A 26,087-nucleotide genomic window follows, 5' to 3' on the forward strand; every position below is an offset into this window, starting at 1 on the left:
TCAAGCCGTTGTTGATAAGTACTTGGAAGACCTCTGCTAGATGGTTTAGGTGGTCCTCATATGACTTGGAGTATACGATGACGTCATCTAGGTAGAGTAGTACGATCCCAAAGTTCTTATGACCGAGGCATCATTCCATCAGTCATTGAAAAGTCCCAGGGGCATTGCAGAGTAAGAAAGGCATGTAATTGAACTTGAATAAGCCCATGGTAGTAGTAAAGGCAGTTTTTTCTTTGTCCGCTTCTGCAATGGGTACCTGCCGGTACCCACTGGTGAGGTCAAGGGTAGAGAAGAATGCAGCTGACCCTAGGGAAGTCAAGGACTCTTCAATACGTGGCAGGGGATACGCATCTTTGTGTGTGATGCTATTAATTTTGCGATAGTCCACGCAGAATCTAATATTACCGTCCTTTTTACAAACCAACACCAGTGGTGCAGCCCATGGGCTGTGGCTGTCCTGGATGACTCCCGCCTGTTTCATGTACCGGATCATGGACTTCACAGGTTGGTACATAGCAGGTGGGATTGGTTGATGCCGCTCCTTGATAGGAGGGTGTGTACCCGTTGGTATGGTGTGATGAATGTCTTTAGCCAGACCATAATCCCAAGGGGTGCTGGCTGAACGCTCCTTGATAGCCCTTGGCTACCTCTAACATTCCTTCAATCTGAGAGGCAGGTGTAGCTATGCCACCAATATGAATCTCACCCCACCATGGTGTAGCAGGCTCTTGTTGACTGCTCTTCGACTGCTGTGCTGACTGTTGAGCGCTGACTTGAGGGGTATCCACAATGTCTTGGAGGTTGATTTGTAGCAGCTGAGCTACTGGATAATATTTCTTCAGGGTCACTTCATGATCTCCCAAGTTTATTAGACGGATGGGGACTTTTCCTTCTGTCACAGTCACTAGGTTCTTTGCAGCTATTACCATAGGGTGCTCATCAAGTGAAATGGGCTCCACTAAGGCTTGGTAGTCTTCACCTTGTATACCAGAACGAGCTCGACACCATAGTAGAGTTTCAGCATTACGTTATAAGACGACTGGATGGCTGTCCTGGATATCTCCCCTCTGGCATTAGTGAACCTCTGCTGAGCAGTCAGGATTTTGATGGTCTTGTTTATCACCTGTTGGGTACACTGTGTCGCTGTGGGTTTAGACTTTTGCAGGGCTTCCAGCATTTCTCCATAGCAATGTTGTAAAATATTCATTCCTAGCAGCATAGATGGCTGGTCATCATCAGATAACTTGATCACGACGATACCTTGCCTCTGCAGCTTAGCGTTTCCCACTTGAACATCTAGTTCCCAGTAGCCTTCTATAGGGATAGATCGACTATTACTTGCCATGACACTCAACCATGGGTGGCTGTTTCAGGGCTTCACTGTTCCAGTATCTGTTGAAAATTTTTGACGGATGGTGGTTACTTGGGATCCCGTATCTAGGATGCCAGTTATATGGACTCCATTGATACAGATAGTGACTTCAGGTCGGGGCCCAACAAACCGTGGCATCCATTTGGGATCTTCGGGACCTTTTGTTTCTCCTCCAGAGGGGTGGTCCTTGGCCTCGGGGGACACTAGTTTAACGCCCAGCACCGGTGTTCTTAGTGACCTGTTTTTCTACAATACCTGCATAAAGGTCTGCCGTTCCTGTTGAATCTGTCCGTGGGATCCTTAGCAGGACTCTGACGGAACTGTCTCTGTGGGCTGTCCTGAGGAAAGTCTGTAGGTGATGGTAACTCACATTTTGGTGTTGAACATGCCTCTAAGTATTCCAAGCACTGACACACTTTTTCCAGACTGTGGGTTAGCAAAGTCATTTGTTCTTTAAACTCTGATGTGTCATTTGGAGTTTGGGCCTGTGCAGCTTGTATGGCCAGATGTCGTGGTGTAACTGGATACACAGAATCAGTTGGAAAAACTAGGACATCCTCTAAGGGTGCTACAGATGTTCTCACAGTCTTTCTTTTTGGTCTTCTTTCTAGCTCTTCCAGGGCTATCTCTTTAAAGTCTATGAAAGAACAATCAGGATTCTGTACAGATAACATTTGCAACTGACTGCTTATGGTTTCCGTGGCGACTCCTTCTATGAACTGCTCTTGCAGGATTTGGTCTGCCTTATCAGCCTCAGATGGATTGGCTTAGATAATAGCTCTCATCGCTTCCTGTAGAGCAAAATTGTGTAAAGTTTCACCTGGCTGCTGTGTTCTGTCAAAGAACCACATCCTCAGCTCTGAGATAGTTTTGGGCTCAAAGATGGTATGCAGTCTCTTTAATATTTGTTCTACTGTCTTTCTTTGAGAAGGAGGCCAGGAGTTCACGTCCTTTAATGTAACGTCCTCTAACTGACCCACAAGTATCTCTACTTTCTGTTCTTCAGTAACTGGGTACAGGCGAAACATAGCTAAGATCTTTTCTCTAAAGTCTTTTAGGGTATGTTGTTCACCTTTATAACGGGGTAGCCATGGGGCTCCAAAATAGTATATCATGGTGGGTACTGCTGAAGTGGGTGATCTCCCAGAAGTAACAGATTTTGCTTGTTTGCTTGGGCACGTTTGTTCTGTGTCACTGCTGTCCGACATCTTCTTTGATGTTAATGGGCAGCTCCCGGACTTTATAATGACCAATTGTTTGTTGTAATGATCACCGCAAGGGATGGTCTGGTAAAGTCAATTGTGCTGAGAGCCTATTTGAAGTACAAGGCTGCCCTCTTGTGGTCTTGAACATAAATTGCAGGCTGCTGTGATTCTGGTCAGTCTTTTCTGCGGGTGCTTCCAGACTTTTTGGTTAGCAGTTGGTATTTTCCGGACTTTCACATCAGCACTAGCGGTGGTACAGCGGGGGCGGATATTTACAGACAGCGTCGGGACTCACTGATTTTTTTTCTGCCTCCTTTCCCGTGGGCTGTACTTATCTTTGGAATGCTTTATTCTGCTCTCCGGTAATGTCTCTGATGATTTGCAGTTCAATGGGGAACCGCGGTGGCTGGATTATGAACCAATTGATGTTTCTAAGACGTCCGGCTTGGAATTGTGTCCCCACTGCAACAGGTGAGCTGAAGATTCGTTCCGGCTGAGTTGTGATGCTGTATTTTAGTTTGACTGGTCTCCTGCTGTATCGTATCCTGTTCGTGACTACGTCAAATTGTGTAGTAATTAAACACAGATGCCAGCAAACATGGCTGGGGGTTGGTGGTCCAAGACAAGCATTTTTAGGGCATATGGCCTGATCAGAAGAAGATTATGTCCCCAAACTTGAGAGAATTAAAAGACGTATGGGAGACATTCATAAAAGTGTCCTTTCTTCGCCATCAGGGGGGACAAGACACACTCATTTTCAGGCCATCGCTGCACAAATCTTCAGTTGGGTAGAAGAAAATGTCCTATCGGTCTCCACGGTCCACCTAAAAAGCTCAGAGAACCTATCGACAGACTTCCTAAATTTGAAAAATATAGACCTGGGGAATGGTCCCTGAACAAGGAAATTTTTCAGTCCTTGGGAATAAGATTATTGACTAGATGTGTTATAGCAATGCAACATGAACAAGGCTTAATAGAGCGTTATACGAAGAAGAATATCTACACTACCACCAGGATATGTTATAACTTGTATAATCCTGGTATATGATATAAGTATTCTTATGTTTAAACCATAATCCTATTTAGAATTTAAAATGCTATATGTTTGTAATTTTATGATATTGCAAAGTGAGGAACTATATGTAATTGCTGATATTTTACGAACTGTGACACCAATGTATTTCCCTCTTCAATTTTATGGATAAGAAAAAAAAAAAGATTATAAAAAATAAAAAAAAGTACTTATCTGCAAAATCACACTTTCCTGTGTAGCTCCAGCGGCCACGGGTCCCACTCACCCCAGCGGCCGCCAGCTTGCTTGTCCGCGTTACCGGCATCTCCCGCCCCTGCCCAGTGCTGCGGGCACACTCTGCTCTCACCTCCGCTCTCAGGCTATGTCTGTAGGGTGTGTTCGCACGCTCGTCCCAGCTCTTAAAGGGCCAGTGGACACACCAGGAATATTGCTTCCAGCCTATCCAAGGACATCCTGGAGCATTTAAGGAACACTGTCCACTTCTTCAGTGCCTGAGCTATGTTAGTTCTAACTGAGAGTTAATCTGCGAAAGTTCCGTATCTAGTTCCCTGAATCCTATGTCTGTGACTATCCAGTCCAATATCCGTGATCAGTGTCCGAGACGGGTCCAGTGTCCGAGACGGGTCCAGTGTCCGAGACGGGTCCAGTGTCCGAGGTGGGTCCAGTGACCGAGGCGGGTCCAGTGTCCAAGATGTGTCCAGTGTCTGAGGTGGGTCCAGTGGCTGAGACGGGTCCAGTGTCTGATACGGGTCCAGTGTCTGATACGTGTCCTGTGTTCGTGATGAGTCTAGTATCTGTGTCCTGTATGCGAGACGAGTCCAGTGTACGAGACGAATCCAGTGTCCGAAACAAGTTCTTTGTCCGTGACGAGTCCAGTGCCTGTAAGAAGCCAGCTTCCATTTATCTAGCACAAGCCCGCTTCCACTTATCCAGCACAAGTCAGCTTCCGATAATCCAGCACAAGCCAGTTTCCGATAATCCAGCACAAGCCAGCTTCCAGTAATCCGGCACCAGCCTGTCATTAAGGTACCATCGACCAGTGACTGTCCTATATTTGTTTGGCCTGTTGCTAATCCGTTACAGCGGAGCAGCCTGGTGGGTCCACATTCCCGGTGGACGTTACAGTTTGCTCAGGACATGGACCCCGCTGGCAAACCCTAAGCCATAATTCCAGTCAGCTCCGGAGCCAGAATTCAATTGCCACTTCCACCCCACTTAATGTAAAATCCACTTTAAATTCCATACCCGTGTATCTGTTTCCATCAGACCAGACGAAAATCGCCTTAATCATCTCCCTGTTGTATGGCAAGGCCTTAGCATGGGCAAACCTTCTCTGGGAATGTGAGGGACCGGAGTCTTCAAACTTGCAGCTCTTTATAGACACCTTCCCTTCTGTCCCTTCTAAGTAAAGAAATACAAGGAAAAAAACACAAGGAAAAAACGCGGCGCCACATGGTGTGAGTAAGTCCAGAAGTAGCAGTCAGTGTATGACGATTGAATGCTTACCACAGGGCCGTAGATCAATCGCGTTGAACAGGTGGATAGAAGTGAGTGCTGCTGCCGAAATCCCAGCCGGTCAGGCCTATTGGCCACCGCAATAAAGGCAATATGCAATTCGAGAAAAAAACGGGAATAAGTATGGCGCTGCTACTCAATGATGATACAAATACTGTAGAATGATGAAGTTTATTGATCAAGGCTACGCGTTTCAATGCCGCACCGGCATCTTCTAAACCACGCGGTGAGAAAAAAAACGCCAATGTGATCAAGGTCAAAGTGCATCAGTGACGTAATCACTAGAGAAAATTGTAAGTTAAGAACATTAATAATACAGAAAGGCATATATATGTAAATAAATAGCTAGCAACATTCCTTAAGAAAGGGGGGGAAAAAAGCAAGAAAAACATAAGATATCAAGTCGTAATGTTTAAAACATACATTTGTATGCTAACCGGAAGGTGACGCACGAGTACGATCTTAAACATCCATTTGGATGTGCAAACATAGTTCTAAACATCCATTCTGATGTTTACAGTACTAAACATCCATTTGGATGGTCAACACGAAAGGGGGAAACGCAAATGATATCTGTAACATCCATTTGGATGCTATGCTGCTAAACATCCAAAAAGATGCTCAGCTAGATGACATTAAGCATCCATTCTGATGCTTATAGTACTAAACATCCGTTTGGATGGTCAACACAAGTGAGAGAAGCGTAAGTTTTGTCTATAACATCCATTTGGATGTTATGCTATAAAACATCCAAAAAGACGCTCAGCTAGATGACATTAAGCATCCATTTGGATGCAAAAATTGCAAACATCCATACGGATGCCTAGCAAGGAGTTGGAACACAAAAGGGGTATTAAGCATACAATTGGATGCAAACAAAACAATAAAAGATACAAATTATATTAAATGCTAGAAATTAAATGCTAGAACAATAGAAGCTAAAAAGTTAATATGAAATACATTTGGCATAATTCAAAGCACGAACTGTTGCAGTTAATGCAACAATTACATAATAAAAGACATTGCATGGATAAGAAATGAAAATAAAATATAAAATGTATAACTACCACTCGTATTTATGATACAGAATACACAGGGAACCACAGGAACCGGCAAAGGATTCACGGAACCACAGCAGCCACAACGGACCCAGATAGCATGGAGCAAACCCAGAGAGCAAAAGGACAATCAAGCCAGGGTAAGTGTCAAAAATATAAACATATTCAATAGACATATAAAAAAATATATAATATACAATAATAAACCATTCAACCAAACCTTCAAATTTAACGCATTCTAAAAAATAAATACTAAATATTATATATATAAAAATGTATGTAAAAAGGTAAAAATAGAGATAATCCCAGTCATAAATATACCCTGAATTGATCTAAATAATGTATACAGAAGGTCTAACTATTAAGCATTAATCAAGAGATGTTTCGGAAATGTAATTTAAGCCATTAGGATGCAAGGTCATCAGTTTAAAAATCCAAAAATGTTCTCTTTGTTTGAGTTTTTGAAACCGGTTAGGGATGTCACAGGATATTTGTTCAATGGGGGTAATAATAATTTGATTAAATTGGCAATTATGAGATGAAGCACAGTGTCTCGAAACACTATGCTTTAGGAACCCTTTAAAGGTAATGTGTTGCCAGAAAAACATGTTGTTTTTTTTTAAATTAAACATTTAGTGTGTGGGTGATTAAACATTGTTCAAATTTTTTTTATTTTTTTCACGAGTCAGGAAATATTATAAATTAATTCTAATTTATAATATTTCCCATTTCTGGTCACTAGATGGAGCTATTCCCAAAATTGCAGCATTGCAAAATTGGGTAAAAAGCCCTCGCTCTAGTGAGCTCTCAGCATCCCCCCCTCCTTTATCCTGGCTAGTGCCGGGATAAACGAGGGGTTTGAACGGTGTAACCTCCTACACTGTGTGTCGCCATTTTTTGAGCTAACACACAGTGTAGTAGGTTTACATACAGTAGTAAACACACACAAACACGAACATACATTGAAATCTCATACCTGCTCCTGCCGCCGCGGCTCCCTCCGGCCCGTCCGCTCCGTCTGCTGCCGCTGGTCCAAGTGCACAAATCCGGAAGCCGCGACCGGAAGTAGTAATATTACTGTCCGGCCGCGACTTCCGGTCCACAGGAAAATGGCGCCGGATGGCGCCAATTTTGAATTGGACTGTGTGGGAGCGGCGCATGCGCAGTTCCCACACAGACGCCGTACACAGAAGTCAATGGGACGGGAGCCGTTCGCAGTCCCTATGGGACTGTGGCTGCCGTATTCCATGTCTGTATGTGTCGTTAATCGACACATACAGAAATGGAACAAAAAATGGCAGCCCCCATAGGGAAGAAAAAGTGTAAAAATAAGAAAAAGTAAAACACAAACACACAAATAAATATAAACGTTTTTAATAAAGCACTAACATCTTTAACATATAAAAAAAATAATTTGTGATGACACTGTTCCTTTAAGGACATTGTGCCTATGTTTATTGATTCTGCTACGCAGACACTGAATTGTCCTCCCAATATATTGCAGCCGACATTAACATTCCAGTAGGTAAATGACAAACATGCTACCACAATTAAGGAAGGCCCTAATTGGGAATGTTTCACTAGTTATATTAGAACAAAAAACGTCTTTTCTGCGTGAAATGTTGTTACAACATAAGCAGCGCCCTTGGCTGCATTTAAAAGAACCATTTAAAACTGGGAGAATTTTTGGAATAAAAGGCTTGGAATTATGAATTCGGCTAGGGGCAAGCATATTTTTCACATTTGCTGACCGTCTGAAGGTGGTACCTGGTTTATCTAGCAAGGAATCTTTAAGGAATGGGTCATTTTTCAAAATATGCCAGTGTTTGGACAAAATAGATCTCACAAATTTATGACCACTATTGTATGATGTGATAAAATTGTTTGTACGTTTGTTTTTATTTATTTTTTCATTTCTATTTTTGCAATCTGTACTGACCTCCAGTGCTTTCACTAGACTAACACAAGATTTTTGAGTTAATTTGGCCGCTCTAGATCGTGCCCCCTTAATCAGTTGTATTGGAAAATTATTTTCTTTGAATCTATCTTCAAGGATATTACATTCCTTTAGGAAATTCTGATCAGAGGAGCAATTCTTCCTCACTCTCCTGAACTGCCCAAAGGGGACATTTTTGAACCACGGAGGGTAATGGGCACTTCTAAAATCAATATAACTATTGACATCAACGGTTTTAAAATGTGTTCTAGTATTAAAATTATTGATGGTTTTGTCATAGCAGATAGTTCGATCTAAAAATCAATGCAGCTAGTGGAAAAAGTATAAGTGAAAGTTATTCCAACATCATTTCGATTGAGTGCTTCCATAAAATTAGCAGCTTCTTCTTCCTTTCCATTCCATACTATAAATAGGTCATCAATAAAACGTCTATATAATAAAATTTTATCTTTAAAATGATGATCATTAAGAATATGTTTATCCTCAAATTCTCCCATATATAAATTGGCATATGCCGGGGCAAAACTTGAGCCCATCGCGCAGCCCCTTATCTGGTTGTAAAAATGTTTGCCAAAGCTGAAGACATTGTGCTTAAGGATGTATTCCACACAGTTAGTTAAAAATTGGATTTGTGCTGTCGAAATGTTGGGATTCGAAGCTAAAACAGATTCTACCACTTCAAGACTTCTGTCATGGGGAATGTTACTATAAAGTGCTGTGACATCCGCTGTCAAGAAGCACACCGTGGGCAAGAGGGGGTCAACCACTAAATCTTGCAAATTTTTAATGAGCTGAGTGGAGTCCCTCAGATAGGATGGTAATTGGAGCACAAATGGTTGAAGATGTAGATCTATATAATGGGACAGATTACTAGTAAGGGACCCAATACCCGAGATGATGGGACGGCCAGGTGGATTGGTCACAGACTTATGTATCTTAGGTAGATGGAATATAAAGGGCAAACAGGGACATGGTACATTAAGAAAATTCCTTTTTTTTTTGGTCAACAGACCATCAGAGAAAGCCGTATCAATAAGATTTTTATACTCAAATATAAAATTGGGAAGTGGGTTATCCAATAATTTTAAATAAAATGAACCATCTGATAAAATCTTAGAAGTTTCGTTTAAGTAGTCACATTTGTTCTGTATGACAACACCCCCTCCTTTGTCCGCAGAGCGGATAACAATATCCTCATTGTTACGTAAAGATTTAATCGCTTTTCTCTCATTCATAGACAAATTATCAGGCATAAAATAGGGTTTGTCTAATGCACGAAATTAATTTCCAACCAATGTGGTGAAGGTTTCCAAAAAAGAACCTTGGTGATGTAAGGGATAAAAATTGGATTTGGGGTGGACATCCACGCTTACAGCCATATGAATAGACTCACTCTCAAGGGAATCGTTTTTTAAAAGGGATGCTGAGGAGTAGTCGGACATCGAAAAATGTCTAGATAAAGTTAATTTTCTAATACACCTATTTAAGTCCATAAATAATTCAAATGTATCAGGAGGGGCCACTGGACAAAGGAGAGCCCCTTGCCCAATAAACTCAATTCATAATCATTTAATTTGTAGGAGGACAAATTAAAAAGTTTTACTGTATGTTCCTTTGTTTTTTCGACTGCAATTGGAATAATGCCATATTTGCGGTTCCTACCACCTCGCTTTCCTCTGTATCTCTGTCGGTTTCTAATTTTGTTTTTGCCTAAATTTTGGGGATTTTTGGAAAAAACTGGTTATCGTTTGGATCTTGGGACTCGTAATATATGGTATCAAACAGTCTTTGCTTTTTAGTGTTGGAGTTATCGGGGGCATGGTTAATTGTGACGGAAGACCTAAAAAAGAAATTGTGGAAATGGTGTTGTCCATAGATATAGAAGGCTGATCAGAGGGGGGTTCTGTTAGGCTGGATTCACACGAACGTGGCGTTTTTGCGCGCGTGAAAGACGCGCCGTTTCGGTTGCGTTGAAGTTGCGTGTGGCATCCGTTTGGGCAGCGTGATAGCGTATTTAACGCGCGTATGGCATGCGTTTTTTACGCGCGTCAAAACAACGGAGGGTGGAGTAATGGAGAGGGCAGCCTACAAAAAGACACCTTCTCCAACACCTGCTTGCTGTGAGCACATGTTCGCATCCAGATTTCACGTTACCTCACTCTTTGGTCCGTGTTTGTTGTATTTGGGTGGTTTTACAGGTAAAAAAACTACAATATGCCCTTGACTCCGCTGGGCCGTGTGCTGCTAGCATGGATGGTTTCTAGGAGATTTGGTGAACGCCGACCCATGCTTGAGGAGGGAACCCGTAGAAGAGGGAGGATTTGGGTTCATCCACTTGTGGCCCAGCGCAGCTCCAAAGGCCATTTTCATACTCTATATGAGGACCTTCGCAGCCACCCTGAGAAATTTCGATCGTTTTGCCGCATGTCTGTGTTGACTTTTGATCTTCTACTGGAGCAGATTCGTGCAGGCATAACCTACACGGACACCAATATGCGGCTCTGGATTTCCCCCGAGGAGCGACTAGTGACGACTAGTGACGTTAAGGTATGTGTGTTTAAAACTATTGCTGCTTACAGGCTGGTGTGTGGTTGTCATGTCCTCAAGCACGCTTATTTGTGTTGTGTGTTTTTGCATCTCGCCCATGTAGATTTCTAGCTACCGGAAACAGCTATCATTCGTTACATTTCGAATTCCTTCTTGGAGTGAGCACAATTTCGGCCATTGTCACAGGCACCTGTGTTGTGTTGTGGCTGCGATTGAAGGCCACAGTGATGCCGCAGCCGACGACATACTACTGGCTTTCCATTGCATCAGACTTTGTCACCACCACCCAATTTCCTAATTGTATTGGTGCCCTAGACGGGAAGCATATTCGGGTCAAGAATCCGGATCCCGATTCTATAACTACAAACAGTATTTTTCAATCGTCTTGATGGCCCTGTCCGACAGCAATTATTGTTTTACCATTGTACATATAGGGTCCTATGGAAGCTCAGCTGATGCCCGCATCTTTTGTACATCCCGGATGGGCCATCGTCTGATGTGCAATCTGCTCTCGGTGCCGGTGCCGACCCACCTGCCTGGCTCGCGAGGACCACCAGTCCCTTATGTGATCATGGCAGATGAGGGTTTCGGACTCACAAGTCAAGTCATGCGCCCATTTGCTCGAAGAGGCTTGGACGACCGCCGGCGCATATTCAATTACCGGCTTAGCAGAGCACGCCGATGTGTGGAATGTGCATTTGGCATAATGTCCTCCAAATGGCGTGTTTTCCTCACCACCATGCAACTGACGCCGCAAAATGTCACCCGGGTCATACAAGCGTGTGTCGTGCTTCATAATTTTTGTCTCATACACGATGGTGGTTGTGATGCCGAATATATTCGGCAAAATGTTTCCTCAACAACCATTCCACTGCCAATTCCACTTGGAAGGGCGAAAACATCGGGAATACGAGTACGCGACATATTTGCACAATATTTTGACAGCCCGGATGGAGCTGTGCCATGGCAGGAGGATGTTCTGTGAGGGCTGTCCTAGTTGAGATTAGTGGGCCACAGTAGCGTTTTTGTGTGATTTTTGTTGTTCTTTGGGGAGGGGATATTTTGATTCTGCACTCGCAAGACATGAGGACCCTTGACGTGGGTTGCGAGCTTACATCTTTGGTGGTTTTCCTTTTTACGTTAAATCTCCTCTAGACGAATTAGCTTGGGAGGCCGGTTGCCTTAGCCCTTGGTCACTAATTCCATGACAAAAATCATTTGTTCCCCATTTCTCACACGACTGCAATGCAGGCGAGGGCAATATGAGGAATGGAGGTAAACCACCAAAGACAAACTAATACCTCAATCATGGCATGCTACACTCTTGCTCCACCGGCCGAATTTGGGAACATTACATAAAAGAATGTTTGGGGGAACCTGGGTTCCAACACATAAATGGAGCCAAACACATATAATCTGACTTGCAAACAACATAACCATTTAATCTGTTATTTCAAAAGTAAACTGTGGCCTGCAACCAGCAGCCATAAAAACATATACAACGCACCAACATGATGCTACATAAACAAACTGGGACTTCCATGTTTACATCACCACATAGAAACAGCCGTCATCGGCCTACACACTTCTATAAATCGTGATACCTGTGTGAGGGAGACTGTTGGCTCTGCATTTCAGCACCACTATACTGTCCCTGGGCCTGCTGAGGATATTCCTCAATAGCATAGTGGTGCTGATACTGAGGGTTGAGCCCTGCCGGGGGGCCCTGGACAAAGGGAGGCTGGGGTCTGACGTAGGGGGGGAAAGGGCGCTCGCGAGGCACCACATGACCTGGTGACATTACGCTCACCATCGGCCGTTGGTACTGTGGCCGTGGAAAGGTGGGAGCAGGCTGGGAAGGGAGAGGAGCAGTAGAGGTCAGGCAATCTTCAGGCAATCCACGCCATTGCTCTACTACCTGGAAGCATTGCCGTGGATTGTTCGGAGGAGTGGCAGAGTCAATGATAGCAAGGATGGCCCCTTGGACGCGTGCCATCCGGTAGTCCGGTACTCGCCGAAGTAGTGGCGCTATGGTATGGCCAAAAGCGTCACATCCATCCTCCTCCGCACAGCGCCTAAGGAACTCCAGGACTCTGGAATCCACGTTGGCACCTGCTGGGGCAACCTGGGTGCGCCGGCGTCTGGCTGGTGGCGTCCGGGGATTGTCCTGGCCCGGTGGCAGCTGGGGTTGGCTGCTTAACTGGGTGCCTGCTTGTGTTAGCGTGCGGTCGGGGGTCAAGGGCAGCACGGGATGTTGTTCCGTGACCTGCTGCGACTCCACATGGCCAGCCCCCTCCTCGGTGTCATTGAGATTATCACTGCATCTGCCAGAAACATTTAGCGTTACTCCTTTGACCATGTCCACAAGGGCCATACAGCTTTTTATACAGGCAACGCAGTGAACACACACATGTCATCAATGTACTGTCAGTACTTACGGTCGCATTTCCATAATGTCCTTGAGAAACATCAGCTGTTTCATATATATATACGGGCGTTTTTTGGACGCCCCATCCCCACTTCGCCCTCGGTTTCCATATTCCCTCCTGAACTGATCCCGACAGCTCCTCCACCGTGTTTTAACATCATCAACTGGACATAGGAACAGGAGACAGACAACAAAATGACACCATGTGACCTTACGGACAACTTCACTTGTCCCAAACATTGCTATACTTAAAACACAACCACACATTAAACACTGGCCTATAAATGATGCAGTGCCACACCCGCGACCAAGCACAGTACAGAACATGTGAAACACAAGGATATACACTACAGCATGGCCGATTGCATTAGCATCAATTGAGATCAGCGCTTACCTATGCTTTTGTGGTCTCTTGTGGTACTTTTATCCCACACCTGGCCAAATAGGCTATGCGCGACCTCATCCCAGGCTACCTCCTTGCCCGTGCGGTCGTGGTAGGCCTCTGCGTTCGTGTTCCACAACTGGGGTCTGTCATGGACCAAGCATATAAGTTTTTCCACATCGCACGCACGTGGCATTGCTGCAGATGTCAGTTGAAACTGTGCGCATGTGCTCACAAAGTGAAAAGCCACTTCCTGGTTTGTAGTTGTTTTGTCTAGTCTGCTCCACTCATTTACATAGACTTAACAAGTGCTGCGTGAAAAACGCTGTGCGTACGGAGGTGCTTCCGTGTGCCCTGCGTTGTTTTCACGCACCCATTGACTTCAATGGGTGCGTGATGCGTTGAAAACGCTGAATCAACGGACATGTCGTGGCTTTTTGGCAACGGAGCAACGCTGCGCAAAAAACACGCACATGTCTGCACGGCCCCATAGACTAATATAGGACCGGGCAACGCGCGTGAAAATCACGCGCGTTGCACGCACGTATTTTACGTTCGTCTGAATAAAGCCTTAGTGTTGGGATTCGTATATTTTGCTGATTAACACAAATGGAATCATCAGAATTCATTGATGGCTCCACATTGTGCACTGAAAAATCAAGCTGTTCATTAGAATTAGGAGTGCTGTGTATAGATAGTTGCATTAGTGATGATGTACTACCTTGCTTTTGGGAATCGATGGAATCATTAAAATGGGGAGATAATGGACAACCAGGTAACAAATCACCTGACAGTAAATGCAAACGTAATAATTCCATATCAAGATCCGTGGATTTAAAGGCATTGATAGGTATACTGGAAAGTTGATGACTAAGAGAAATCGTTACTGAATCGGAACTGGTCAAAAGTGAACAAGCAGAGGGAAAAATTATTTTATTAATAGTATTATTATTATTGTTATTACTACTGGGGCTATTGACAGGAATGGCCACATCTAAATTGCATAGAGGGTTTTTTGCATCTGTATACAAGGTTTCATTGCGTTTATATTTGGGATTATTTCTAAAAGATCTCACAAAGGTAGGAGACGAATATTGGTGAATATCGGTAGAAAATGTAGCTTTTTTTTTTTTAAAACGTTTTGTTAGTTTTTGGGTGTTTCAATACAGTACTTGGTGGAGGGGTGTGTTGATTAAACCCCACTCTCCAATCACCAAGTTGATTAGAAGAATAGTCACTACGATCTCTTTTTAGTTTGTTAGCTTTTTTTCAACACAAGTTTGTTCTCATACAGGACTAGTCTGTTGCTGGTAGAGATCTCTAACTTGTAGAAATCCTGATGTTCTGAAAAAAACAGGAGTTTCTCTTTCAGAGAATTAATCTCTAGAATGAGTGACTCACCAATTGTAGAATCTGTTTTAGCTTCGAATCCCAACATTCCGACAGCGCAAATACAATTTTTAACTAACTGTGTGGAATACATCCTTTTAGGCCTCATTTACACGAGCGTAATATACGCGCGTGCGACTCGCGTGCTTTTCACGCGTGTCGTACGCACCTATATTACTCTATGGGGCAGTTTAGATGATGCGTGAATTTTGCGCAGCGTGAGTGCGTTGCGTAAAACTCACGACATGTTCTAAAATCGTGCGTTTTTCGCGCATCACGCACCCATTGAAGTCAATGGGTGCGTGAAAACAATGCATGCCACACGGACGCTCCAGCGTTGCATGCGCGAAAATCACGCAAGAGCTGTTATGTCCATGCAAAATAGTCTATAAAGCTAGACAAAGCAAAGGCAAACCAGGAAGTGCCTGCGTTTCCAGTGCGGGGGGCAAGCCTACTCAGTGCCTGGAGACTCTGTCAAGGTTGCTTGCTGTGTGTCAACGAATCTACTGTCATGCCGCGCGGGATGGAATGTCGAGCGCCTCATCCTCTTTGTCCAGGACCATCCAGCAATCTGGGACACGCGATCCGAGGAGTACCACAATAGGACAGTGAAGGAGGACGCCTGGGAGGTGGTCGCCCAGAATCTTTTTGAGCAGGAGTGGGAGAGTGGCCGAACCCGGGACCGCACTCGGTTGGGTGAGTACCATGCATTTTCTGTCAATGCCTGTCATCCCTATAGAAGACCTGGGACCCTGTATGTGTTTTCCGCACATTATCACGAGGAACTTTGGTGGAGCAGGCGCATCACCGTGTCCCACGTCATAGGCACTGCAGGGCCCTTCATTTAGAAGTGAGAGGTGATAGTTCTGATGGCGTGTTATGTGTTTGTTAAATCCAACAGTCCAAGATATCAAGACACGGTGGCGGAGCTGCCGTGATCTATTTCGGCGAGAGATGGGTGACAGGGGACGCAGCGGAGATGGTGCATCTCGCAAACGCCCGTATATCTACACTAAGCAGCTCATGTTCTTGAAGGACATCATGGAGATGCACACGTAAGAGTTTATGCCTTTGCAGTTGTCTAATGTGTGTTTGCACATGCCCTGTTTGCCAACGTGTTGGTGTGGGCATTGTTCAATATTCCATTCTTACGTTTTTTTCTCCTTGTAGAACCACCGACAATTTGGAGGACACCGCAGAGGAGACTGAGGTGGGCGAGTCTCGGGAAGAACCTCCTGCTCCCAATGTCCTGCCGCCCAGCCCAGAGCCGACAACCCAGGAGCCCGCACCTGACCAGTCAGCAGGGGCCGTCGCCTCTCCAGCAGAGGAGCGCCCCGTGCGTGCCCGCAGTCGCCGTGTCCGTGCTCCACAGCCCTCCACATCTGCCCAGGTAGATACTCGTGTCCTCGAGTATCTTAGGCGAGCCGATGAAGAGGACGGGAATGATGCGTTTGGACGAAGCATCGTTCCCCTCCTACGACTGGTGCCCATGGACCGTATGGGCCGTCTGCAGGCGTCGATAGTCACATTGATCGACGCCTCCAGACCGCCCCACAATCCAAATATCTGCTTCACGGCCATAGAGCAATGGCGCAGTTCCTACATGGCGGCCACCACGCCCCAGGTGCCTGCCCAATTCCACCCTGTCCCCCAGATGGCACGGCCCCATCCGTACATGCGCCCTATGGCTCCCCACTTTCCTGGCCCAGCATTCCACCCCCAACATCAGCACCACTATGCTGGCGAGGAACAACCTACCCAGCTCCAGGTCCAGCATAGTGGTGCTGAAATGCAGGCGTATGCCTCCCCGGGCCAACAATACCAACACTTATGAGTGTGTTGGTGGCAATAGTTTTGGACGCCACAGTAGTGTGTGGTGCAGGCCTGCCAAAGTTTCTTTAGTTTTCTTTTCTTGGATGTGTATTAATATACACCATGTTGGTGTTTATGTTGTGATTCAAATAGTTTGTGTTGTGGCCAAACACAGCATTTAAAAAAATCATGGTTACTGGTTGGATTTCGTGTTGTTATTCATTGATACCACACAACACAAGGTTTGGCACACATTTCCTTGGCCTACACTCTCACACACTTCTGGCCTTTTGGTCCAATGCATACACACGTTATATGAGGTTTTAGTTAATCTCTCGGGGTTTGACATGGATTGCAAATGGTGGCAACGTTTAGGTGCTGCCATGGGCCCAGAAGCAAACTAAGTACACTTGCTATTGGACTTTCCCAACTTTGGGCCGCACAACATGATATTTCTGGAAAGTACGTCGCCAACTGTCTAAAGTCCTGCTCAAACCCCGAGAGATGTAAGCTCGCAACCCGCGTCAAGGGTCCTCATGTTTTGCGAGTCCCTAACCCACCACCAACCCCAAAAAACCACAAAATAACAGGTCACATGTGACGTGTGGAGTGAAGCCGGCAAACAACAGACACCCCTTCAAAGGTCATCAACCCCCCACGGTGCGGGTCCAGATGGGCACTCAAAATATGCAGCCAAAGTATCCCGCACTCGAAGGCCTGAAGAGACAGATCGGCCGAGACGAATCACCGGGCCATTGTCACTGGTGCCTGCATGTGTTAGGATATATTCTGCATCAAAGCTAGCATCATTAATGCGGCAGAAGTTATGCAGAACTACACCCGCTTGCATAACACGTGTGACATTCGGCATGGACAATTGCATTGTTGAGAGAAAGACACGCCACCTGTTTGACATAATGCCAAAGGCACATTCCACACATCGCCGAGCTCGGCCCAGGCGGAGATTGAACATGCGCCGACGGTCATCCAAGCCCCTTCTTGCAAAGGGACGCATGACTTGCCTTGTGAGTGCAAACCCCTCATCCGCCACGATAACATACGGGATTGGGGGGCCGCTGGACCCCGGGAGGATGGAAGGTTCCGGCACCGCCAGTCGCCTATTCACGAGTCGTTTCCCCATTCCTGATGAACGGAATATGCGTGCATCGGCCGAGCTTCCATACGAGCCAATGTCAACAATAGTGAAACAATAATTCGTGTCCGCCAAGGCTAACAATACCATAGAAAAATACTGCTTGTAGTTATAGTATTGGGAGCCACTGCATGGGGGCTTTCTCACACGAATGTGTTTGCCGTCTAGGGCACCAATGCAATTTGCAAATTCTGTAGCTCTAAGAAATACCTCTGAAATACTTAGCCACTGTTCTGTCGTGGGCTGAGGCATGACCGTGCTCTTTAATCTCTGCCACAACACGACACAGGTGGATGTGACAATGAACGAAATGGTGGTCACTCCCAAAAGAAATTCGAAATGCAACGAATGATAACTATTGCCTGTGGCCAGAAATCTCTAAAACAACGAGAAAGATAAAGAAAGGCAGAACACATGTTAGGGGGGGCTGGTGAAGCAGACAGCATCATGGACTAAGTTAGAGCAGCTGCACACATACCTCAAGGTCACAAGCAGCCGTTCCTCGGCCAAAATGCAGCGTCTCATGTTGGTATTCTGGTAGGTGAGACCAGAGCGAGTTTGCTCAAGCAGTAGGTCAAATGTGGCCACAGACATGCGGCAGAAGGCTCGAAATTTGTCTGGATGCCGGCATAAGTCCTCATACAGGGTATGGAAATGGCCTTTTATTGTCCGTTGGGCCACAAGTGGATGAACCCAAATGCGACTTCTTACAGGCGTATGGTGCTGCAGCATGTGTCGCCGTTCGCCAAACCGACGTGAGATCATCCAGACAAAAAGCACACGCACCAGCGATGGCGAAGGCATAATAGTGGCGTGTCAAGGCGATTCCAACGTGAAGGGAGAAACACACACTGTTGTTTCTGCAGAGGCGGAAATAAGGTTCTAAACAGCCTTCTCCCAGCAAGCAGGGGTTGGGCCAGCTGGCCTATTTGTAGGCTGGCGTCCCACTAATCCCCTCTGCGTTTTTTACGCGCGATGCAAACGCTAGTCGTGCGCGCGTTTAAAACGCAACAACGCTGCGTATACGCAGTGCATACGCAATACAAACGCAAGTAAAACGCAGCGTTTTTTGCGCACGCAAACGCACACGCTCGTGTAAATCAGGCCTTAAGCACAATGTCTTCAGCTTTGGCAAACATTTTTACAACCAGATAAGGGGCTGTGCGATGGGCTCAAGGTTTGCCCCGGCATATGCCAATTTATATATGGGAGAATTTGAGGATAAACATATTCTTAATGATTAGAGATGAGCGAACCGGGACAACCGAACCCGCTTTCGGTCCGAACTTCGGGAAAAGTTCGGTTCGCAGCGAATCCGAACTTCACCGGGTTCGGCCGAACCCGTTTTGACCGAACCTGGTCAAAAATATTATAAAAATCGGCAGCCATTTGTCTCTATCAATCACTGATAGAGAAAAGAGGCTGCTGATTAAAAATAAAATAAAAAGCATTTCATACATACCTGGTCGTTGTCTTGGTCACGAGTCCCTCTTCTTCCTCCAGTCCGACCTTCTTTTCTGACACGGCAGCCTGTGATTGGCTGCAGAGGCCTCTGCAGCCTGTGATTGCCTGCAGAGGCCGCGGCAGCCTGTGATTGGCTGCAGCGGTCACATGGGCTGTATCGTCATCCAGGAATGTCGGGCCGGATGTCGAGACGGATGCGTCACCAAGGCAACGGCCAGGAGACTGGACTGGAGGAAGCAGAAAGTTCTCGGTAAGTATGAACGTCTTTTTTTTTTTACAGGTTGATGTATATTCTTATCGGAATTCACTGTCCAGGGTGCTGAAACAGTTACTTCCGATCAGTTAACTCTTTCAGCACCCTGGACAGTGACTATTTACTGACATCGCCTAGCAACGCTGCCGTAATGACAGGTGCACACATGTAGCCATCCGTCATTACGGGGCCTCATGCACACGACCGTAAAAACACCCGTTATTACCGGTCGTAATTACGACCCGAAATAGCGGGGCCATAGACTTCTGTTAGCCACGGGTACCTTCCCGTTCTCTCACTTGAAGGTGCCCGTGCCGTTAAAAAGATAGAACATGTTCTATTTTTTTATTTTACGGGCCGTGCTCCTATACTGCACACGACCGTAAAAAACCTCCGTTTTTGCGGACCGCAGTTGCAGTCCGCAAAAACGGACCCATTCACTTTCATTGAACGCGGACACCTTTCCGTAGTACTACGGAAGGGTGTCCGTGCCGTGGAAATGTTCCGGGAATTATGGAACATGTCCGTTCTTTTGCATTTTGCAGGCCGTGCTCGCATACTTAGTATGGGAGCACGGCCCGAAAATGCGGCTGTCAGTCGGCGGCCGGCCATGCCTGCAATCGCGTTTCGTGATTGCGGGCACGGTCGTGTGCATGGGGCATAATATATTTTATAATGGGATCACGGCTCGGAAAAACGACCGGCTGCCCGTGGCCAGCCGTGCCCGGCCGTGCTCATCTCCTTAAATACTCTGTGCTGCCTTAAACTCTGTGGACAGGTCAGGATCCTGTTTCTTTTAAATGCTGCTGGGGAACCCGCTCGATCCACTATATAAGGCTGCGCTACAGTGCAGCATTTAAAAGAAACAGGATTGTGACCTGTCCATAGAGTTTAAGGCAGCACAGATTATTTCAGGAGATGAGCGTGCAGATTCAGTGTTGCTGTTAACTCTGCTCTTGCCATTACGTAGCTCAGTTGTACCTCTCCTCCACTCCTGTCCTCAATAACACCTTCACATGATTGGCAAGTCACCACGTAATGGTAAGAGCAGAGTTCACAGCAGCACAGAGTATTTCAGGAGATGAGCGTGCGGAGATGAGCTAGCCTCCGATCCGACCGATTAACCCCTCACATGCTGCGTTCAATAGAGATCACAGCATGTGAGGAGTTTATAGCCACTGGCACTCCAGCAACGTGATCGCTGGGTTGCCGGTGGCTGCAAATGCGATCGGAGGGCTAATGCTTACCTCCCGATCAGCCTGTAACGGAATCCTCCTATGCCCCGTCGTCGGCGGGGCCCAGGAGGCTTCCGGTACCATTGGCAAGATGGCGCCGCCTCAGCTTCCGGCTCAGAAGCTGAGCCGGCGTCATCAGCAGTGGGTGTCCGCTGTATGTTACAGCGGACACCCCGATCTATCGCCAGGAACCGGAGCTAGCTCCGATTTCTGGCATTAACCCCTTCGATGCAGCGATCCATTGTGATCGCTGCATCCTAGAGGTTTGTAGAAAATCGGCAGCCTTGCCATGCGATGGCAAGGCTGGCGACTGTTACTATGGCAACAGGAGCCCTAACAATGGACTCCTGTCTGCCATTACGTAAGCTGATTAGGCCCCGCCCAGAGGCGGAACCTGATCGGCTTGCTGTCAGTGAACAACTGACAGTTCCAATACATTGCACTACATAGGTAGTGCAATGTATTAGAACATCAAACAAACAGTTGGACATTCAAGTCCCCTAGTGGGACTAAGGGGGGATTCACACGAACGTGATTTGGCAGCGTGTAGGCCGCGTGGTTTTCGCGCGGCACGCAATGCCCTATAGAAGTCTATGGGGCAGTACACACAGTCCGTGTATTTTGCGCAGCGTTTGTTCGCTGCGCAAAATACGCGACAGGTTCAATAACTCTGCGTATTTCACGCATCACGCACCAATTGAAGTCAATGGGTGCGTGAAAACCAGGCAGGTCGCACGGAAGCACTTCCGTGCGAACAGACTGAAACAGCGCACGAGCTGTCAAAAGGATGAATGGAAACAGAAAAGCACCACGTGCTTTTCTGTTTCCAAGCATCCAAACGGAGTGTCTTTGCGAGGAGCGAACCCCGACAACCGAAGCTAACTTCACCGGGTTCGGCCAAACTCGTTTTGGCCGAACCCGGCAAAAAAATTTCCGGTCCGCGACGTCGGGAGACATTCACTGTGCATGGTGCTGAAAGAGTTAAACTGTTTCACCACCATGGACAGTGACTTGCGATCCCAAAATACATGAACCTGTAAAAAAAAACGAAGTTCTAACTTACCGATTACTCCTGTCTCCTTCCTGCAGTCCTACCTCCCGGGATGACACTTCAGTTCAAGTGACATCTCCAGCCAATCACAGGCCAAGCACAGGCTGCAGCCAATCACAGGCTGCAGCGGTCACTTGGACTGCCGCGTCATCCAGGGAGGTGGGGCCCGATGTCAACAGAGGCGCGTCACCAAGGACGCGTCACCAAGGCAACGGCCGGGAAGTTCTCGGTAAGTAGGAACTTTATCTTTTTTTTTTACAGGTTTTTCGCTGTTGTGTTCGGCATTCACTGTCGAGGGTGCTGAAAGATTTAGCTCTTTCAGCACCTTGGACAGTGACGGGCGTTGACAAGCCTCATCTCTATGATGCCGGCTGCACGAAAATCACGCAGCCGCGCATCAGACACGCATGACACACGCAGCTGTCAAATGTTTTTTGCGCTCGCAAAACGCTGCGTTGTTTGCGCGCGCAAAAACGCAACGTTCGTGTGAATCTGCCCTAAAGAAAAGTGTAAAAAAAAGTGTAAAAAAAGTAAAAATAAAAGTTGTAAAACATACAATAAAAGTTTCAAATAATAACACAAAACACAATCGCCCTTTTTCACTTATCAAGTCATTTATTATAGAAAAAAATAATAAAGCCATACATATTTGGTATCGCTGCGACTGTAACGACCTGAACTATAAAAATATTATGTTATTTAACCAGCGCAGTGAACGCCGTAAAAAAAAACAACTCAAAAACACTGCCATAATTACTGGTTTTTTGGTCACGGTCTTCCAAAAATTGAAATAAAAAGTGATCAAAAAGTCGCATGTATCCAAAAATGGTACTGATAAAATCTATACCTCGTCTCGCAAAAAACAAGCCGTCACACAGCTCCATCGACGAAAAAATTTAAAAGTTATGGCTCTCACAACTTGGTGACAGAAAAAATACATTCTCTTTCCAAAAGTAATTTTATTGTGCAAAAAGTTATAAAAAAGTTCTATAAATTAGGTATCGCCGGAATCGTACTGACCTGCAGAATGAAGGTAACATGTAGTTTATAACGCATGTTGAACTCTGTATAAAAAAAAAACAACTAAAAAAACGATGGCAGAATTTCTGTTTTTTTTGTCACCTTGCCTCCCAAAAAAAGGATAACAAGTGATCAAAAAGTTGATTGTACCCCAATATGTACCAATAAAAGCTACAGCTCGTCCCGTAAAAAAAGAGCCCTCATACCACTACGTCTATGAAAAAATAAAATAAGTTAAGGCTCCAATAATTCAGGAAAGAAAATTATCCAGTTGTGAAGGCCCGAGGGGAAAGTTTCTTCTGTTTCAAAAGGTGATGTATCAAGGCACTAAAATTAGGGAACCAGGAAGGGGAGGGCCCAACCATATCCGCTGGAAGCGACGGTGCCCGTATTATACCAGGACAACGCTTTCCCGGCAAAATTCCCCAAACTGCAAAGGTGCGGAGTGTGAACCAAAAGGGGGATAAGGAAGGACGCCAGTTATCAGTGCGACACCGGCCTGTGCAGACAGGATCGATCACAGCGTAACACACATCTATGGATCATTTTATTATTTTTTTTACCTTATTATTATACCACCTGACTATGCCCCTAATGTACTCTGCCCACCTCAGATATGCCCCCACATTATAAACGGAAACAACAGTGATACTCCAAACAAAACTATTACCAAGCAAATTCCACGCTCCAATCCCAAATGGCGCTCCCACCCATCTGAGCCCTACAGTGTGCCCAAAGAGCAGTTTACTTCCACATATATGGCATCACCATACCCGGGAGAACCCTTTTAACAATTTTTGGGTGTGTGTCCCCAGTGGCACAAGCTGGGCACGACATATTTGACACTGAATTGGCATATCTAGGGAAAAATTTTAATTTGTACCTTCCGCAGCGCAATCATTTATGGAAAAGACACGTGGGGTGAAAATGCTCACTACACCTCTTAATAAATGCCTTGAGGGGTGCAGTTTCCAAAATGGGGTCACTTCTCAGGGGTTTCTTTTATTATTTCACATCAAAGCCTCTGCAATTGTGAACCAATACTTTATATGTCGCCAAATTAGGCCTCAATTTTACATGGTACTCTTTCACTCCTGAGCCCTGTCGAATGTCCAGGCAAAAGATTAGGGCCACATGTAGGGTGATTTTAAAACAGGGAAACATCGCATAATAATTGAGAGCTGTCTTGTTATGGTGGCACAAGCTGGACACCACATATTGGCATATCTTTGGAAAAATTCCCATTTTCATTCTCCCACATCGTGTGCACACGAATTTCTGCAAAACACCTGTGGGGTTAACATGCCCACTACACCCCTAGGTGAATACCTTGAGGGTGTTGTTTCCAAAATGGGGTCACTTCTGGGGGGGATGCACTGTTTTGGTCCCACAGGGACTTTGCAAATGCAACATAGCGCCCAGAAAAAAAATGCAGCAAAATCTGTACACCAAAAGCAAATGGCGCTCTTTCCCTTCTGAGCCCTGCCGTGTGCCCAAACAGCATTTTATGACCACGTGTGGGGTATTGCCGTACTCCAGAGAAGTTGCTTTACAAACGTTGGGGTTATTTTTTTCCTTTATTTGTTGAGAAAATTAAAAATTTGGAGCTAAAGCTACGTCTTATTGAAGAAAAAGGATTTTTTTTATTTTCATTGCCCAATTCTAATAAAATCTATGAAACACCTGTGGGGGCAAAATGCTCACTACACCCCTAGATGGATTCCTCAAGGGGTGTAGTTTTCTCAATGGAGTCACTTTTTTGGCGTTTTCACTGTTTTGGTCCCAAAGGGACTTTGCAAATGCAACATAGCGCCCAGAAACCAAATGCATCAAAATCTGTACACCAAAAGCAAATGGCGCTCTTTCCCTTCTGAGCCCTGCCGTGTGCCCAAACAGCATTTTATGACCACGTGTGGGGTATTGCCGTACACCAGAGAAGTTGCTTTACAAACGTTGGGATTCTTTTTTTCCTTTATTTGTTGAGAAAATTAAAAATTTGGAGCTAAAGCTACGTCTTATTGAAGAAAAAGGATTTTTTTTATTTTCACTGCCCAATTCTAATAAAATCTATGAAACACCTGTGGGGGCAAAATGCTCACTACACCCCTAGATGGATTCCTCAAGGGGTGTAGTTTTCTCAATGGAGTCACTTTTTTGGCGTTTTCACTGTTTTGTCCCCTCAGGGGCTTTGCAAATGCGACATGGCCTGCGCAAACCATTCCTGCTAAATTTGAGCTCCAAAAGTCAAATAGTGCTCGTTCCCTTCTAAGCTCCGCTGTGTGTCCAAACATCCGTTTATAACCACATGTGGGGTATTGTTTTACCCGGGAGAAATTGCTTTACAAATGTTGTGGTGCTTTTTCTCCTTTAGTCCTCGTGGAAATTAGAAAAAATTAGCTAAACCTACGTTATCTTTGAAAGAATGATGATTTTTATTTTCACCGCCTACTTCCAATAATTTCTGCAAAAAACCTGCGGGGTCAAAATGCTCACTATACCCCTAGATAATTTCCTCAAGGGTTGTAGTTTCCCAAATGGGGTCACTTTTGGTGGATTTCCACTGTTTTGGCACCGAAAGAGCCCTTGAAACCTGACATGGTGCCTAAAATATTTTCTAATAAAAAGGAGGCCCAAAATCCACTATGTGCTCCTTTGCTGCTGAGGCCGATGCTTCACTCCATTACCGCACTAGGGCCACATGTGGGATATTTCTAAAAACTGCAGAATCTGGGCAATAAATATTGAGTTGCGTTTCTCTGGTAAAAACTTCTGTGTTACAAAAAAAATAGATTAAAAATTAATTTCTGCAAAAAAAAATGAAATTTGAAAATGTCACCTCTACGTTGCTTTAATTCCTGTGAAACGTTTAAAGGGTTAAGAAACTTTCTAAATGCTGTTTTGAATAATTTGAGGGGTGAAGATTTTAAAATGGGGTGACTTTTTGGCAGTTTCTAATATATAAGGCCCTAAAAGCCGCTTCACAACTGAACTGGCCCCTGTAAAAATAGCCTTTTGAAATTTTCTTGAAAATGTGAGAAATTGCTGCTAAAGTTCTAAGCCTTGTGACGTCATAGAAAAATAAAAGGACGTTCAAAAAACGATGCCAATCTAAAGTAGACATATGGGGGATGTTAATTAGCAACAATTTTTTGTGGTATAACTGCCTGTCTTACAAGCAGATACATTTACATTTAGAAAAATGCAAATTTTTGC

This window comes from Rhinoderma darwinii, chromosome 3 (assembly GCF_050947455.1).
Source record: "Rhinoderma darwinii isolate aRhiDar2 chromosome 3, aRhiDar2.hap1, whole genome shotgun sequence".
Lineage (NCBI taxonomy): Eukaryota > Metazoa > Chordata > Amphibia > Anura > Rhinodermatidae > Rhinoderma > Rhinoderma darwinii.